At 41.9% G+C, this 17,437-nt stretch overlaps 1 long non-coding RNA gene across 1 annotated transcript; it reads left to right on the top strand.

The window, feature by feature from the left end:
* Positions 1-340: 340 nt before the first annotated feature.
* Positions 341-16,246, top strand: LOC147916691 (uncharacterized). Its single transcript, XR_015552803.1, has 3 exons — positions 341-480; positions 3,734-3,889; positions 12,502-16,246. It is a non-coding gene; the product is annotated as an uncharacterized LOC147916691 (long non-coding RNA).
* Positions 16,247-17,437: the final 1,191 nt, after the last annotated feature.

Below are 17,437 nucleotides of genomic sequence, written 5' to 3'. Positions count from 1 at the left end.
CAGGTATCTCTGATACAATCTTTAAAGGAAGAGGACTGTGACAGCTCAGGATATATTTTCATAATTGTTTCAAGGGGACAGGTGTATTAGTGTTTGTTCAGAGTGTGAAAATGTGCCTCCCGTAAGGCTCAGCTCAGAGATTTTGTCCCTCAGTTAGTTTGCTCCAATCCACTCTTCTGCATGCAGCCCTGTACCAGCCACACTTTTCATAAAAGCCTCTTGCAGGTCAGAAGAGGGACTGGACAAGAGAAAGAGCATAGACCAATCATCAAAACCTCCTCACTCCAAACAGCTGAGCTTATTTGTATTTTTAACAAATATTTATTTTGTACATAGATTGTGGAGGAAACAGCGAAAAACAGCCTCTGCTCCCCAGGAGCTCTGAGCCTAATGAAAGAATCCACACGAACTCACAAGGAAGAGTTAAGTAAGAAGAGAAGGCAGAATGTGATAAAAATGTCAAAGTGAAGGAGACAGATGGTAAGTGTGATAGGAGGAATTTACAGAAGGAGGAGATGGATGTGAGTTAGATGTGCATAGAGCAGTTTGGGGAAGGCCTTGGGGAAAATGGGATTGGATCTGGTCTTGAGGAATGGATCACATTTGAATTGGGAAAGGGGAAATGGAATACATTTATGATGGAGAGAAGAGAATGGTCAAAGCTTGGAATTGTAATTATGAATAACAGTCCAGAAAATAACTAATACTGTTGGGAAGTTAGGATACTAAATCATGTCCAAAGTACACAAAACTGCAGGGATACCATCATATCTACAACAGAGTTTTCCAATGGAGGTAAGACCAATTCATCTTTAGACAAATACACATGAGGTGAAAAACAATGATAGAAGACAATGTGTGGTAATTGTCAAATGGGTAGTATGGACAGTAACTACCATAATCGAGTCTTTCCTGGTTGAGATGCTCATGGCTCTCTGATAGAACATCATTAAAGAAAAGTGAGGTGTACTCTGACAGGCCACTCCCTGATTTTTGCTCATTATTACTTCTTCTTGCTACCACCCAAAGGTGAAATGGAAGATGAGTGTTCTCTTACTATTTATAGCCTGGGAACCACAGAGCTTGCTACCCAATTCTTGCCAGAGTTCTTCCTCAGTAGGGCTGTTTTGGCTAGACCATAGACTCTGCTCCAAATTTGAGGATGGGCTAGAATGATTCCTTGGACTCAGTTCAAGGGTTTTTTTTACTTGGATTACTTCCAAAGCAGCAAAATAGTGCAAAGGATGGAGAGAAGATAGGCACAAAGATGAATGTATATGGCCCTCCATTGTTGCCTTTGATTGTGAACATATGTACCCAAAGCACAGTTGACTTAAAAGTGCACCGAAGTGAGATGTACTCTAAGTTGAAGAAAAATAGGGCTGTGAATTCATTGCCTTCTTTAAGCACAGCCATAGCAGCCCCCACAAAATATGAATGCTAATTATTTTAGTAAAAGAACTGTGTCTCCCTGACCTAATGACCGGAACCTAGAACCTGACACTCAAGCTTAACCAACACTGGAGCCATCTCACCTTATGTGCACCTGCCCGTCAAGGCTTAAGACTTTTTCACTTATGTGTACTTTGGGCTTTCTGTGGAGATGCCTAACCACAGCCTAACATATATGCTACCAGCAACATCACACTCATCATATCCTTTGGAGTGTAAGAAGCCATGCTGGTGTGAAAATTCTCTAGCTATAACCCACATATGGAGAACAGGGTCAAGTATATTACACATATAGAGTTACAGCTTTGTCCTACTGGAGGATGTCCTCTCTGGTAATTTCCTCAGTTCTTGGTTATTTTTGCTCAGTTATCTCATTGGACACTGTTGGCTTCTACTTTTCCAGACAGTGACAGATTATATTTTCCAAAGATGGCTGCAATAACATTCTCCCATCTCACATGCTTTTCTACAAGGTGACCTTGCAACTCACCTATCAAGAGGGAACCAAGAGAACGCAGTGGAAGTGATGTTTCGTGACCTCTGAGGTTGGGTCAGAAAAGGTCATGCAGTGTCCACCAGGTTCTCTTGGAAAGCTCACTTTGAGAACACTCCCTAATGAAGCTCAGCTGTCACTTGAGAAATCCAAGCCACATGGGTAGACCTTGGGCAAGTGTTTCAGTCGACAGTGCTGGCTGAGCCCAGCCATCAAACCAGCTACCAGACATGTGAGTGATGAGGCCTCCAGATTCCAGCCTCTAGATATTTCAGTCAGCCCAGCATTGGAGCCTTCCCAGCTGAGGACCCAGAAATGGTGGAGCAGAGACCATTGGCCCTTTCAAATTCCTGACTCACAGAATCTGTTATAATAAAATGTTGTTGATTTACACTACTAAGTTTGGGGCAGTTTGTTACACAGCAAGAATAACAAGAACATAGACCCAACCACAGGTTTGAGTGAAAATCACAATCCCTTTGCTGCTTCCTTTTTCACCTTTGTCCAAAGTCTAGTTTACTCTCAATTAATATTTTCCAATTCTTTCCTTGAATATCTTCATAAATTATTTTATCTCTTTTCTAGCTCCTTCACTTCTCCTACACTAGAGTTTTGTGTGTTTTTACCTGTCATTAAGTTTCTTGTCCTCTGATGAAGAAACTACTGGAAAACTAGGTCTTTTAAAAACTTTTCAGGGGGCTGGCCCAGTGGCATGGTGTTTGGGTTCATGCACTTTACTTTGGTGGCCTGGGGTTTGCAGGTTCAGATCCCAGGTGTGGACCTACACACCCTCATCGTGCCATGCTGTGGTGGAGTCCTACATATAAAATGGAGGACGATTAGCACAGATGTTAGCTCAGGGACCATCTTCCTCAAGCAAAAAGAGGAAGATTGGCAACAGATGTTAGCTCAGGGCCAATCTTCCTCAAAAAAAAAACAAAAACAAAACTGTTCAGCATATCCAATCTATTCTGTTCCTACTGGAATTACTAGGAATGCTGTATATGCTTCCAGGGATGCATTGTAAGATTATGTGTAACTTGGAATATGTTCAATAGAGAGTGAGAGAAATGTTTAGGGACTTTAAATTTTGTTATGGAATGAGTAAAAGAGTAAGGGTAGTTCAGGCTGAAGTAAAAAATCATAAACTATCCAGGAGGTGGGGACGGGGCGGTGAATTTGAAATCACTATTATTAGATGTGAGAATCTAAGAGCAATGAGTATTATTTTGTTTGGGCTCTGAATGTAAAACCAGGACTAGCGGATGGAGTGTCAGTCAGATTTTTTACTCTGTGTAAAGACCTTCCTAACACTAGAAATGTCAGAAGATAAAATGGACAGTTGTAAGAGGCAGTGTATTTCTCATCACTAGAGGTCTAAAGCAATGACTAAATGTCTGCTTGATAAGAATACTGTGGAGAAGGGGCCGGCCCTGTAGCGAAGCGGTTGGGTACGCGTGCTCCACTGCTGGCGGCCCGGGTTTGGACCCCGGGCGCGCACGGGTGCACCGCTTGTCAGGTCATGCTGTGGCGGTGTCCCATATAAAGTAGAGGAAGATGGGCACGGATGTTAGCCCAGGGCCAGGCTTCCTCAGGAAAAAAGAGGAGGATTGGCATGGATGTTAGCTCAGGGCTGATCTTCCTCACACACACAAAAAAGAAAAAGAATAGTGTGGAGAAAATTCATGCATTGAAGAGGGGGAAGCCCCGGGTGGGGAATGCGGGAAAAGATGGCCTTTATGATCCCACCCACACCTGGGATTCTATGAATACTTTATTTTCTTTTAGGTTCACTGGAAAAATGGCAACACATGTTTATAGAGCTGTTGACATCAACAGCAATTTCTGCCAGAGACGTCAGCAGAAACTTGTCATGCTTTGGCATGAGTAAACTGGCCAATTCAGTGAAGAGGACCCACTGATCAGGATGAAGACAAACAGAAGGTAATTTTAAGTGAGACACGTATTAGTAGGAGCATTGCAAGTGTAACTAAGTCAGGCTTTGATTTCAGTTGAGAAAGTGAGAAGAAAATAATCCTCTGGGGCAGTTTGAAATAAGGAAATATGGTGGGATGAGGAGGGATGGGATAAGAACCTGTGAGTCAACAAAGCTGCTCTGCCCAGGAGGGAGTACCAGGTCTTTCTTGGAGTAACTGTATCCTTAAGCTCATTAACAGAACTGAAAACTTTAAAGAGTGATGCTGGCGCTGATGGAAATAACCAGATAGTTTAAAAACTCCTATAGGGAAACCTATTTTTGTACAAGTCAAGAAACAGCACCACCCACCCAAGCAGAGCCTAAGAAATAGAGTAAGTTGTTGTATGAGTTTCCCAGGGCTCTCATAACAAAGTACCACAAACTGCATGGCTTAAAATAACAGAAATTTGTTGTCTCAGAGTCCTGGAGGCTAGAAGTCTGAAATCAAGGGGTTGGCAGGGCCACGCTCCCTCTCAGGGCTCTAAGGAAGAAGGCTTCCTTTATCTCTTTTAGCTTCTGGTGGTTCATGGCAATTCTTGGTGTTCCTTAACACGTAGCTGCATCACTCCAATTTCTGCCTCCATCTTCACACGACACACATAGACAGTGTGTGTCTATCTTTTCACATGGCCCTCTTATAAGGACCCCAGTCGTTGGATTTAAGACCCACTCTAATCCAGGATGATTTCATCTTTACTGATTACATCCTCAAAACACCCTATTTCCAAATAAGTTCAAGCGGTTCCAAGCGGACATGAATTTTGGAGGGACACTATTCAACCCGGTACAGTTGGGAACCCCAAATTTTGTCAAATAGTGCTTGAAACTAGTTGAAAAAAGAGAGAGAAGGGCACCAAACTGTGTCTACGTGTTAGTCTTACCTAAAATTTTTTGACTCACCATTTTTCTCTTTTCAGCAATAATGCTAGCTAACATTTGTCGAATACTTCTTTCGTGCCTCATACTATACTAAGTTCTTCATATGCATTCTCTTACTTAATCTTCACAAGATGAGTGTGATTATTAGCCCCATTTTTTTTTTTTTTTTTTTTGGTGAGGAAGATCAGCCTTGAGCTAACGTCCATGCCAATCTGCCTCTTTTTGCTGAGGAAGACTGGCCCTGAGCTAACATCTATTGCCAATCCTCCTCCTTTTTTTTCCCTTTTTCTCCCAAAGCCCCAGTAGATAGTTGTATGTCATAGTTGCACATCCTGCTAGTTGCTGTATGTGGGATGCCGCCTCAGCATGGCCCGACAAGCGGTGTGTCAGTGCACGCCCAGGATCCGAACCCAGGCCAACAGTAGCGGAGCGTGTGCACTTAACTGCTAAGCCACGGGGCCGGCCCCCTATTAGCTCCATTTTAAAGAGGAAGTAACTGAGGCTTAGAGAGGAAAAGTAACCTGTTGAAAGTCACTTCGGTAGTAAATGCCTGAGCGAGGCCTCCAGCCAAGGTCTGTGTGACGGAAAGACTGATAGAGATATGTAAGTGATTACTGATGAATACATATTTATATTGTTATCTTTCTGCACTCGTGTTTATATTAACATCATAATTGGGTGGAATATGTGCATCAATCTCAAGCTTCTCAGTTATCTCTGCTTGGGAAGGAGCGTATTCTTTTGAACATTTGTTATCCATCCACCTCAAGGCAACTGTGTTGAACTGGAGGCATTCTGCCTCGGAGAAACCAATCCGACTGTTCTGTAAGACGGTGTCTCACATTCTACAGAATGAAAGTATTTTCAAAGCATCGCTTTTACGTGCACCACATGTCAGATGCCTTTATGCCCACTTGAAAGGGAAATTGCTATTGATGAGAAGGCAGTTCCTCACACATGATTATTATTACTATCATTAAGTTTTTTTATCGTTATAGTTTAAGACAGTAGTTCTCAACCAGGGTGATTTTGTTTCCCAGGGGACACATGGCAACGTCTAGAGACATTGGTTGTCACAGTTAGGGGGAGGGTGCTGTTGCACATAGTGGATAGAGGCCAGGGATGCTGCTAAACACCCTGCACTGCACAGGACAGCCCCCCACAACAAAGAATGATCTGGCCCTACATATCGATCATGCTGAGGTTGAGAAACTCTGGTTTAACAGTTAGTGGTAAAAGAGGGTGCTCCTCAGGGGTCTCATTCCTGGGTATAGGGTCTCACTGCTTCCTTCCCAGCCTCAGGCACTTAGAATTTTTCTTGATCCCCAAACTAGTAAGTACTCTCTCAGTAGTGATGACAGATGATAATGATGATTAATATTGATTGAGCTCTTACTATATGCTAGGCACTGTTCTAGGTGCTTTTCATGTATTGAGTCAGTCAACCCTCATGGTGACTCTTTTAGTAAAGTGCCATTATTCTTTTCATTGTACAAATGAGGAAAGTAAGGCACAGCAAGTTTGAAAAAGTTGCCCTAGTCTACAAAGCCATGTGGGGCATAGGCAAGATGCTGCTCCTCTAACCGTCGTTCCCCTCTTCCCCTGTCCCCATTCCAGCAGTAGATCAGGCTGAGTACTGGTTATATATCTTGTGGAACAATACAATGGGTGGGACGAGGACTCCCATTTAACAGGTGGGGAAGTAAAGGCATTAACAAGAGAAGGAAACTGGCACACTGCCCATGGGCATTAACCAAAGCCACTCTCATAAGATGCTTAGCCTATTTTTCTGCCGATTCATATGCCACACGTGGATTTTTTTCCTTCCCAAGAAGTCTTCTCTGAGAGTGACATGTGCCTAGTGGAGTTTGAGTAACTCTAGTAGTGCCAAGTAAATACAGCTGACTGGATAAATGGATGGATAGATGGGTGGATGGATAGATGGATGGACAGATGAATGGGCTGACGGTCAGATGGCTGAATGGCTGAATACTGAGCTACCAGGTGGGCTCAAGGAATGGTATGTTAGGGGAGAGGGACTTCATTCCTACGACTGCAACTATGATCAAGAATCCCAAGTTCTCAAAGGTGACAGCAAAGTTGGGAGCCTGCAGAGCTGGAAAGAGCCGGAGACCAGAGAGAGAAGCAAGACCCACAATTTCCCTGAGCCCTAGTGCCACCGTACATATCAGACCCTTATTCCACATGGCCTGTAAGTCAGTCACCTTTCAATGTGTTTCTAGACCAAGGTTTCTCAGCCTCAGCACTATTGACATTTAGAACCAGATAATTCTGTGTTTGGGGGGCTTTCCTGTGTATTGTAGGATGTTTATCAGTATCCCTGGTCTCTACCCACTAATTCCAGTAGCACCCACTCCAAGCCATAACGATCAAAAACATTCTCAAATGTCTCCTGGAGAAGCAAAATTACCTCCATTTGAGAAAAACTGCTCTAGACTGTGAGTTCCTACAGGGCAGGCCTTGGGTTTCTTCACATTGTTGGCGGTTGCCGAGCTTGGCACAGTGATTAAATCTTTACAGATGTCTGCGGATTGATAGATTGCTTATGTCCTTTGGCAGGAGAAAGGTCAAATTTCAGGGGGGAAAAAACTGCAGGAGAAATGAGGGAGGGAGAGAGGAAGGGAGGGAGTCAAGGAGTGAAGGAGGAAGGAGGGAAGGAAGGGAGGGAGGGAGGGAGAGAGGGAGAGAGGGAGAGAGGGAGGGAAAGAAATGAGAATGGGGAGGGTGGGAAGGAAAAAGAAAAGGAGCTGCTCATAGATGCCAGCGAAACCCCACGTGTGGCCCATTCCTGTGCTGGTGGCTCAGCAACAGGTGTGAAGTGAACTCTCAAACCCAGCGAGGAGCCTCAGGTGACTTCACCTCTGCTTGAACCAGAAAACTCACACGGTTTTTGCATTCATGTTGCTTAGAGGGGACCAGGGTTATCTTTTTGTGTATATGGATGTGTGTGTGTGTGAAAGTATAATTACCCATCACTGATTACTCTTCAGACTGAGTCAAGCATTCATTGCAAATCCTTGAAACAAACAAGTCTATTTATATTTTAATTAATTTTTTTTTTCGGATTTCAGGTTGATTTGTCTTTCTTCTGCATATTTATGAAGCTGTTGATCCTATGGTAACCTTACCCTTACCTCCTGTGGAGCAGGAGGAAGAGAGAGCAAGAAAGAGAGAAAGACAGAGAAGTTGGCTTTACCCCTTCCCTTCCCCAGGATGCCACGGCATTCTGGCATTCCCTGTAGCTCTAGAGGACAATGAGGATGACACAAGAACAGAGACAGTTTTTAAAAAAATCAAGGTGTAATTAATTAATTGGGACCCCCTGCCCACGGCTGTCATTTTTATTGGAGGTGACCTCAGCTCTCTTGCTGGAGTCTGATTTTAGTCCTGCCTCCGTTTGCTTCCTTGTTACCATTATACTCAGTCCTCCTGCATCTTTATTATACCTACATATTCCAAATGACCCAAATCTGTTCGTAAATAGTGCAGATTTTTCTATGAAATTTCATCAATGAATTTGGGTTATTGGAGAGATTGTGCAGTTTTTCTTATCTGACAGTCCATTGCATCTGGACATGAAAAAATGGAAATGTGAGGTTAAGGGTAAACTGTTCACCAGACTGGCAAGTGGATGTACAGCCCCACTTCCAGTGATGGTCCACTAACAAATGTCGAAATGGCAGCATACTTAAAAAACTAGATCCAGTAGTTTGGGGCTACACTAGATACTCTTAGCTAGTGCTCTGGCTTCTGTTGTAGATTATATGTCTACAAATACTCACTCTCTCCAACAGGCCTCCATGGAGGAGTATGGTCCCCCACCTCATTGATGTTGGGCTTTGCCATTTGACTTGCCTTGGCCTCGTGGTGAGAAGAGTATGCTTTCCTGTTTCTTACTGTGGCCAATGGGGTATTAACAGATATGACGCAAGCAGAGGCTTAGGCTCATGTGTTCCTATCACTGTGAAAAGAATATGTCTTGAGAATCCGCTGGTCCAGAGAGGATGAGAGACACATCCTCCTTGACCTACAATTTGGATTAAAGCCTGGCAGAGTCTATTCTAGATCAGCTGAGCCTCAGCTGACTAGCAGATATGTCGACAAGAAATTAATGGTTGTTTTATGCCACTGGGTTTTGGGATGAGTGTTTTATAGTTTCAAAGTTTTATTGCCTTGGCAGACTCAGCTTTACCCAAAATGCCTGTAAGAGGTGTGATCTGTTAGAGCCAGGTCTCAGGAGACCAATGCCTGCACTTCCAGAGCACAGAAACACTGGCTTATCCAGGTCCATCTTGTGACTACATAAGAACTATTATAACTATTATATAATAACTGTTTGCATAAGAGCTATGCGGTTTTCAAAGTACTTTGACACACTTTGCTCATCTAACACATCAAGACTATAAAGTTATATTATTTCCATCTCCATTTTACAAGTGAGAAGACTGGAGCTCAGATAAGTTAAATGATTTTGCTAAGATTTGGTCAGCAAATGGAAGATCTTGGACCTAAGTCTTCTCCTTCCAAATCTCACCCTTACATCATACTGCCTTGTTTGTTGTACAGAAAAATTAAATCAGGTGATGACAATTGGTTAGGAGGCAGAGTGGGTCTTCAGTTCCGCTTTTAGCCCCGTGGACATGGGGCAGACACAGTGCATCTCATTCTCTCAGAACCCGTTCTCAGATGGAGAAGACAGAAGTTTAAGAGTTCACCCTCTTTCATCCCTCCCTCCTCCCCCTGCCGCACCACCTGCCCCCCTAAGAGGTACTTGTCTTGGCTTAAGGGTCTCTGAACATCATGCGGCTTGGAAGTTCTATACTGAAAAAGTCAGTCCCACTCAGCATGTCTTAAAATCAAATCAAGCAGGATGCCTGCTCTCAGTAGATGATAGCAGAGGTTGGAAAACTTTTTCGGTAAGGGCCACATAGTCAATTTTTAGGCTTTGGGGGCCATACAATCTCTGTTGCAGCTACTCGGATCTGCAGGTGTGGTGTGATAGCAGCTATAGACAACATGTAAATATACGGGCCCCAGAACCTTTATTTACAAAAGCAGATGGTGGGAGGGATTAAGCCCAGCGGCTATAGTTTGCCTGCCCCCGGTTTACTGACTAATAGTGAAGAGACTTGAATGCAAACGATAGCATTAACCCTCTCATTTTTGAGGTTATGTCTTACAGTAAGACAGTGAGAGTGCTTTCCTTCTTTCCTTTCCTTCTCTCTCTCTCTCCCTCTCTCCCTGTTCTTTTCTTCCTTCTTTCGTCTCTTTCTTTCCCTCTCTTCCTTCCTTCCTTCCTTCCCTCCCTCCCTCCCTCTCTTCCTTCCTTCCTTCCCTCCCTCCCTCCCTCCTTCCTTCCTTCCTCCCTCCCTCCCTCCCTTCCAGCAAATACTTACTGAGCATCCACTTTGTGCCAGGCACTGGGCTTACAAACCAGGAACCTCAGCCTCTGGCCCTCCCACTCCCAGCTCTCCTGGTTTCTTCTACCTCCACAAGCTCTAGGCACTTTGCTCCTAGGGGTGCCCTGGGGAGCAAGGAGGGAGGGGACAGGAGGGGAGAAGAGAGAGGGAGGACAATCCAGCAGGAAAAGGAGGGTTGCGACAGTGTCATCGCCCGGGGCACGCGGCATAAATGTGCAGAGTCTGCTCCTGAGAGTCTCTGTTCCAGCACTCCTTTCATCTGGAGTAAGACTCTTTAATTTGTAAACATTAATAACCATTATTATTATTAAAAAGGAAAGAAAGTGAGTAGCCCTGTAACTAATTACTTTAAGTGTTCTCAACAAGGCACAGTTCAACTCCTTTATAAAACCTCCTGCTGTGAGGACCAGATTGTCATTATGATCAGATCCTTCCTTAGACCTATTAATTTTACCCAGAATAACAGCAGAACAGATGCAAGAAGAAGGCTAGTCTGATTAACATAATTCTTTTCAAAGACCATTTCCTCCCTAAGGGCCACCGTACTGAGTCTTCTATCTTGTCTCAGATCTAATTACATTCAGGAGAATTCAGACACTGACGGGCCATCTCCGCAGATGTCACTTCTCAGATTTGAAGCACACTTCGGGATATGAAACCTTATCAGAAAATCAATTGAAATTAACAATTCGCGCTCTCTTTCTCTCCATCTCTTCCCTCTGCCAACGCTCCCTCTCCCTGTGTCTTTTCCTCCCTCTTTTCCTTTTCTTTGGCCAGATTAAAGTTGTTTCCAAACACTAACCTTTCTCAGGAGGAGAGACAGCATTTCTGGGAATTCAATAAACCTGAAACTCAAGCCTACGCTTAGCTTTTGAAGTGTTTCTCCGCTTCTCCCTGTCTCACATAATGAGTGTGTGTGTGTGTATTATGAGCAGCAGTTCTTGAGGGTCTCTATAGGGTACAAAAATAAGGTAAAAACAGGAGAAACAGAGGGGCTTTCTGCAGCACACTGAAAGGATACACACCACAAGCTGCCTCTTAAGTATCTGATCTCTGATTGAAACCAGAACCGATTTGGATCCCAGTGTCTGATCTTTGATGGGCAAGAGCCATGGGTTTACAATGGAGTCTCTTGCTGCTTTTAATGAAGTATTTGACTTTTCGCCTGCTGCTTTCAATTGAGCTCTGGGAGCTTTGGATAGAAGCTCTCGGGGGAGCAGCAAATGAGTGGGGGCTGGGGTTTTGGTGCCTGGTGCCTAGGTCAAGATTTGGCAGACCTGGAGATCCAACAGCACCAGAATTCCCTCTCTTTACTCAGCCTCACCCTTAGCGCCAGTGCCTTTTGCTCTGGGATCTCAGAATGTGGAAAATGAGGCCTGGAAAACCAATTACCCGAAAACCAAGCACGCTTTTTTCTGCTGCCATGCTTAAACTCCGTTGTGGTCTGCATTGCTCTGCCTCTCCGAAGTTGCCCGGGTATGGGAAAATAATGCCATAGACAGGAGTATTTGAGGACATGACTGTAGGCAGAAACCGTGGACAAGCCATCTATTTTACACATCCTGGGAGAATAATGAAGTAGGTAGAAAGTGGGAACATGCAGTTCTGCATTATGCATTTGCCTTTTGCGGTTCGCAGATGCTGTTCGGGGCCTTGCTGACACGGAGCACAAGCCGGCCTCTACTCCCCAAAGTCCCATTGCAGCAGCTGCTCTTGCCTGGCAGGCCTGGCTCTGCATCTCCGTGGTGGTGTTCCTCAGGGTGGCCAGCTGGGTGTTCTCCCCAGATAGCCGGCAGCCTTGGCACCTGCCCTCTGGGAAGCTGCCACAGCAAGAGCGTTGCAGCAGGATGGGCACGAGGCATCTCTTTGTGGGGGCCCTGAAGAATCTCCTGATCTTTACACTGGTGGGGATAGAGCTTGAGAGGAAAGCAGTAGAAGCAGGACAAGGGGTGGAGAGAATTATGGAAACCAGGGCATCTCTGTCATTTTCTGATTTGCATTGTGCATCTTCCTTACCATCTCATAGAGAGTCTGGGAGAATTTGACTTTTAGATACCTGTTCATGCCATATGGCCTTTCCATGGTCCAGCTGTGAGAAGGACACCAACACGTGCATAACTGATGAGTGAGGAGTCTATTGGCTCCTGAGAGATTGCTGTGTCTCAGCCTTTATACTCTGGGAATTCCTAAGAAGGTTTAGAGTTATGCAGTAGTTGAAACAATAAAACAAGAGGAAACCAATGCCTATTCTCTTCCAGGGTTCGCCTGTGTAATGTCATCATTACACAGTCTGCTCTTGTGGATGAGAGGAAGCTCGTCACGGTGGAAGGCAGGACCCTGGTATGTCGGTGGATCCTTAGCAGTGAGTGGTTTCTCATACCATCCGTGCTGTCACAAAGCCTGTAAACAAACAAATGCATTCAGGTTGGTGCCGCTCAAGCCTGCCTGGGCCTGTTAGGTGTCCCCACAGTGCTTATCTTGCTGCTGCCTTTGGGTAAGGGAGCCCATCTAGGGCTCAAATGGAAAGGATGGACGTGAGTCCCAGAAATCCTGCCTCCATCTTGCCTTCTCTGAGTTTAACGTTAAAAAGCCCTAAGCTCTAAATGGACAAAGGTGATGCTGTGTGATTGCAACATCCTTATGGCCAGTCTAATCCAAGATTCAATGAAAAAATAATTACTGAGTGTCTTCCATGTGTAAATATTTTCATTTACTCAGCATTTGTTAAGCAACTATTATATACACAGCAATGTGACAGATACTAGGGAGAGGTGATGAGAAATAAATCAGACATGGTCTCTGATGCTAAAATAGTTTACAGTATGGTGGACACACACACATACACACACACATACAGAGAAGCGAAAATAGAAGGGAATGTTAATATGGAGGTAATCAGTTTCAAGGTTTCGAAAGGAATTATAGTTTTTGTGATATACAGGGGCTGCTTTTATTTTAAAATTACGTTTTTTTTCCTTTAAAAACAAATACACTACTTGCTTACTAGTGAAAAATGTGGGAAAAAAGAAAAATTCCTCCTAATCTTACCACTCAGAAATAATCACTGTTAATGATGATACTTAGATGTCTCATGTAAATCTCAAGCATTACAAGCTTATAACTGAATTCTTAATTCTACACACACTCATGCACGCGCACGCTCGCACACACACACGGCACCTGACTCCTAGACAAGACCTGCACTGTCTGTTCTATTCTTCCCACCACAGCCCCCTCTCAATGGCACTACCATCCACATAACTGTTTAAGGCAGAAGCTGGGAGTCATCTTGGATGACTCCATCTCCTTCTCCACCACTATCCAATCATCCCCAAATCCTTTCTCTTCTAACCTACAAAATACACCTCAATCTATCTATTTCTCTCCCTCTTCACTGCCACACCCTAGCTCAAACCACCTTCTCATGTAGATTACTCAATAGTCTTTCATCAAGCATTCTGATTTCACTCTAGTCTCCTCCACTCCATTCTCCATATCATATGGTGATTTTTTTTTAAATGTAAATTGGATCAAGTCATAGCTTCAGCGGTTTTCAACTGCATTTAGAATAAACTTCTGTTTCTGAGAATAAGGCAGGCTAGGCTGTTTGCACAACCCTCATGTTGGGAAAACAAATAAAACTGATGAATAATTTTTTTGAAGATTCTTAAAAGCATCAAAAGACCGATGGCTATGGTAAGGAATTACTACCTCAAAATCAATGGGGAATTAGGAACTCAGAGAGTCAAGTAGGACATTTTTGCCCTTATGGCATTTATGAACTGGATACACTGCTTACAGCCTCATGGGTCAGTGAAGACAAAAATCAAATCCTTGAGCCTTTATAAAGGGGAACATGTAACAGGATGCCTCCTACCACAAAGCTGGTACACCAAAGGGCTGTATCGTCAGGTTAGCCACCCATCCCAGGGATTTCAGGGAAGAGTTCCTTACCCTTGAATAGATCAGGAGGAGAAAAAAATAACCTCTCTCCTAACGTCTTTGGAACAAAATGGTCCTTTAGTAAATTAGTGGGCTAAATTCACATGAACTGAAAGGTGCATAAAAAACTCTGGATTTGGTTTGCTGTGAGCAAATTCTAGGAGTATGAATAGGCAAAAACAAAACTAAAGAAAAACATAAATTCCCTTTGTATAAAATTATTCTAGGCTTCAAAAATGTTCCAGAAATAATTTTCCAAGGTCAATGAATAGCACAGTAGAAGATACAAAGATACAAAGGAAAAGCATCATGGGGGAGAATCAGCATAAACAACAGATAGCAAAAACAGACCCTCAAAAACTTTAGATTGAATTAGCAGAAACATTTTGTAATACATCATGTTTATTTATCTAGAGAAAAAATAAACTTAAAGATATCTTCACGGAACAGGAAACTATAAAGAGCAACCTAGAATATTTGAAATAGAAACAAATAGAACTTCCAGAAATGGAAAAATACAATAATAGACACTCAATTGGTGGGTTTAAGAACAAACATGCTAATAAAAAAGAATTAGTGACCTAGAACATAACTCAGACAGATATTACTCAGAGAGCAGTACACATAGAACAAGAAATGAAAGAGATTAAGAAGATATAATGAGATCTGGTATTCGCTTAACTCAAGTTCTAGATAGAGAGGAGATACCAAATAAGGCAAAGATAATGTTTGAAGAGATATTGGCTGAGAATTTTCCAGAACTGTTTAAAGACATATTCAAGAGTTTGTACAAAATTAAATAATATAAACAAAAAGAAATCCACCCTTAGATACATCATTGTAAATTTTAGGACATCAAAGACACTGAGAAAATCTTAAAAGCAATCAGAGGAAAAAGTATAGGTTACCTTCAAAGGAGAGGCAGTTATAATGACAACCGAACTCTCAAAACATTGCATTTATAATAAAATTGTATTTCTTTATTATGGCTCTTAGACTCTGTACGATCTGTGGTGCCCTCCTTTCCTACCTTCTCTTGTGCTGTTCTCTCCCTCTCTCCCTTGCTCTGACTCACTGGACTTCTCTCATATCCATGAACACACCACACTTTCCCCCACCTTTGCACATTCTGTTTCCATCTGCTTGGAATGCTCTTCTATCTCTTTCTATGCGACTGGCTCCTTATCATCTTTCAGATCTCAGCCTAAATGTTATTTCTTCAATGAAGCCTTCCCTAACCACCCGGTCTTGAGTAAGTAATTCTTCTTATTTTTTCTTGCATAATTTTATTTTTTTCATTCTTTATTTTGCATGTCTCCCACTAGACTGTGCTCCATGAATACCAGAACCACAACAATTTTGTTCACCCCTGTATTCCTAGCATCCTGAACAATTTCTCACTTACAGTAAGAATTCAGTAAATAACTGTGAAAGAATTTTTAGTATAGATACTTCTGGTCTTTTCCTGGGTACATTTGTTTGTATAGTTATACATCATTTTTGCTTTTTTTGTTTTTATAAATATGGCAACATTCTATTTTCTAGTCTACTTTTTAAATTTATCAATGTAATGTAAACATTCTCCATGCTGATAAACATGCTTCTACAACTCGATTTCTGATAGCTGCATGATAGTTCATCATAGAGATATCATCATTTATGTAAGCAATTCATTATTGTTGGAGGTTTAGATTGTTCATCTAAATCATGATGTGAATAAATCATCTTTTACTATATCCTTAACAATAGCACCTGGGCAATGCAGTGCAAAGGGAGACAAAAAACTATGTGTTGGAATTCTCTCTCATTTCTGTATCTCAGCCACATAATTTCCCTACGGAGGGACAGCCACTGTTACCCACAAAAATGGCAATTTTGTCAAATTTTCCTTTCCTTTCACACAAGTTGTACCTTAACAAATCCAATTTACTGCTTCTTTTTTTTGTCCCTTGACAGTATACTCTGGCTATTATTCTCTATTAGTTTATAAAGATTTGTCAGATTCTTTTTATTGTATAATATTCTACTGTATGTTATGTATATATTATATCATATGTATTTAATCAGTGTCTTATCATTGGTCACATCTAGATGTAGAATTGCATATGTAATTTAAATTTTATTGATCTTATTAAATAGCTCTCTTTAGAAGTTGTACCAAAACATGTGCCTACCGTCAAAATATGTGTGTATTTCCTTAGACTCTCAACACCAATGTCTTATGAAACTTTCAGATTTTTACATCAGATACATGAAAATGGTATCTTGTAGCTTTGTTTTGCATTTCTGTTATTAGGAACAAGGTTGATAACCTTTTCGTTCATCTAAGAGCCATTTGTATTTCCTTTTTTACGAACTGTTTATTTCATTGTCTATTTTGTAATGCGTTGTTGGTTTTTCTTTACTGATTTGTAAACACTCTTTATATATATGCCTTCCATGTCTTATCCACAACCCTCTGAAAACAAAAAGAGTTTTCATAAATTCAATGCCAAGACTCATTTGGTGGTAAAACTTAACCTGGACTAATGTGAGATTTTATCTATCTCATTTAGTGTGAATATTCATTTGTTTTCTGCAGAAATAATAATGTATTTGGTTATAGAATGCTGCCCCACACTCTACTGGTGGTGTTTCATAATATTCAATATATTACAATATTAGCATTCCAAAAAAACTATAAACCCAGTGGTTTCAAATAAGAAACTATGGAGAGTATTGAGAAAAATAATTTTTTTTTTCAGATTAATGCACTCCCCTAACATATTCAGAACCAGAAAATCTAGGAAAGGGGCAAAGTAAAAGTTTCTTCACATCCAGTATCTAATCTAGATTTTGCACCATTGGATCATAATCTTCCTATATAATTGTCGTGTTTCTATGTGAAAGGCATTTCAAAACACCTGATGGAATCAAAGTAGCCCATTGAAAGTTCTTTATTTGCAAATTCAAAGTTGGCAGATGAGTCTGCTTACAGAAATGTTAGTCACAGTATCACAAATGTGGGCTCTATTTCACACAATATTTTTCTCATCTTCTATTACCTAATAAATCATATATTTATGGGAACAAATTTTGAGACAACTTAGTAGAAAGGCTTTCCTCATGTGGAGATTATAAATGATTGCTCCCCTGTTTTCTCATAGTATTTTTGTGGATTCCTTTTTCATATTTTACATTTGATCCATTTATTTTGGCATAAGCAGTGAGGTAGGGCTCTAACTTAATATTTTACTGGATGGTTACCCACTG

The sequence above is a fragment of the Ceratotherium simum genome, chromosome 7, assembly GCF_057802395.1.
Source record: "Ceratotherium simum simum isolate JZ-2026a chromosome 7, ASM5780239v1, whole genome shotgun sequence".
Lineage (NCBI taxonomy): Eukaryota > Metazoa > Chordata > Mammalia > Perissodactyla > Rhinocerotidae > Ceratotherium > Ceratotherium simum.
This window is presented reverse-complemented; position numbering and strand designations above follow the sequence as displayed.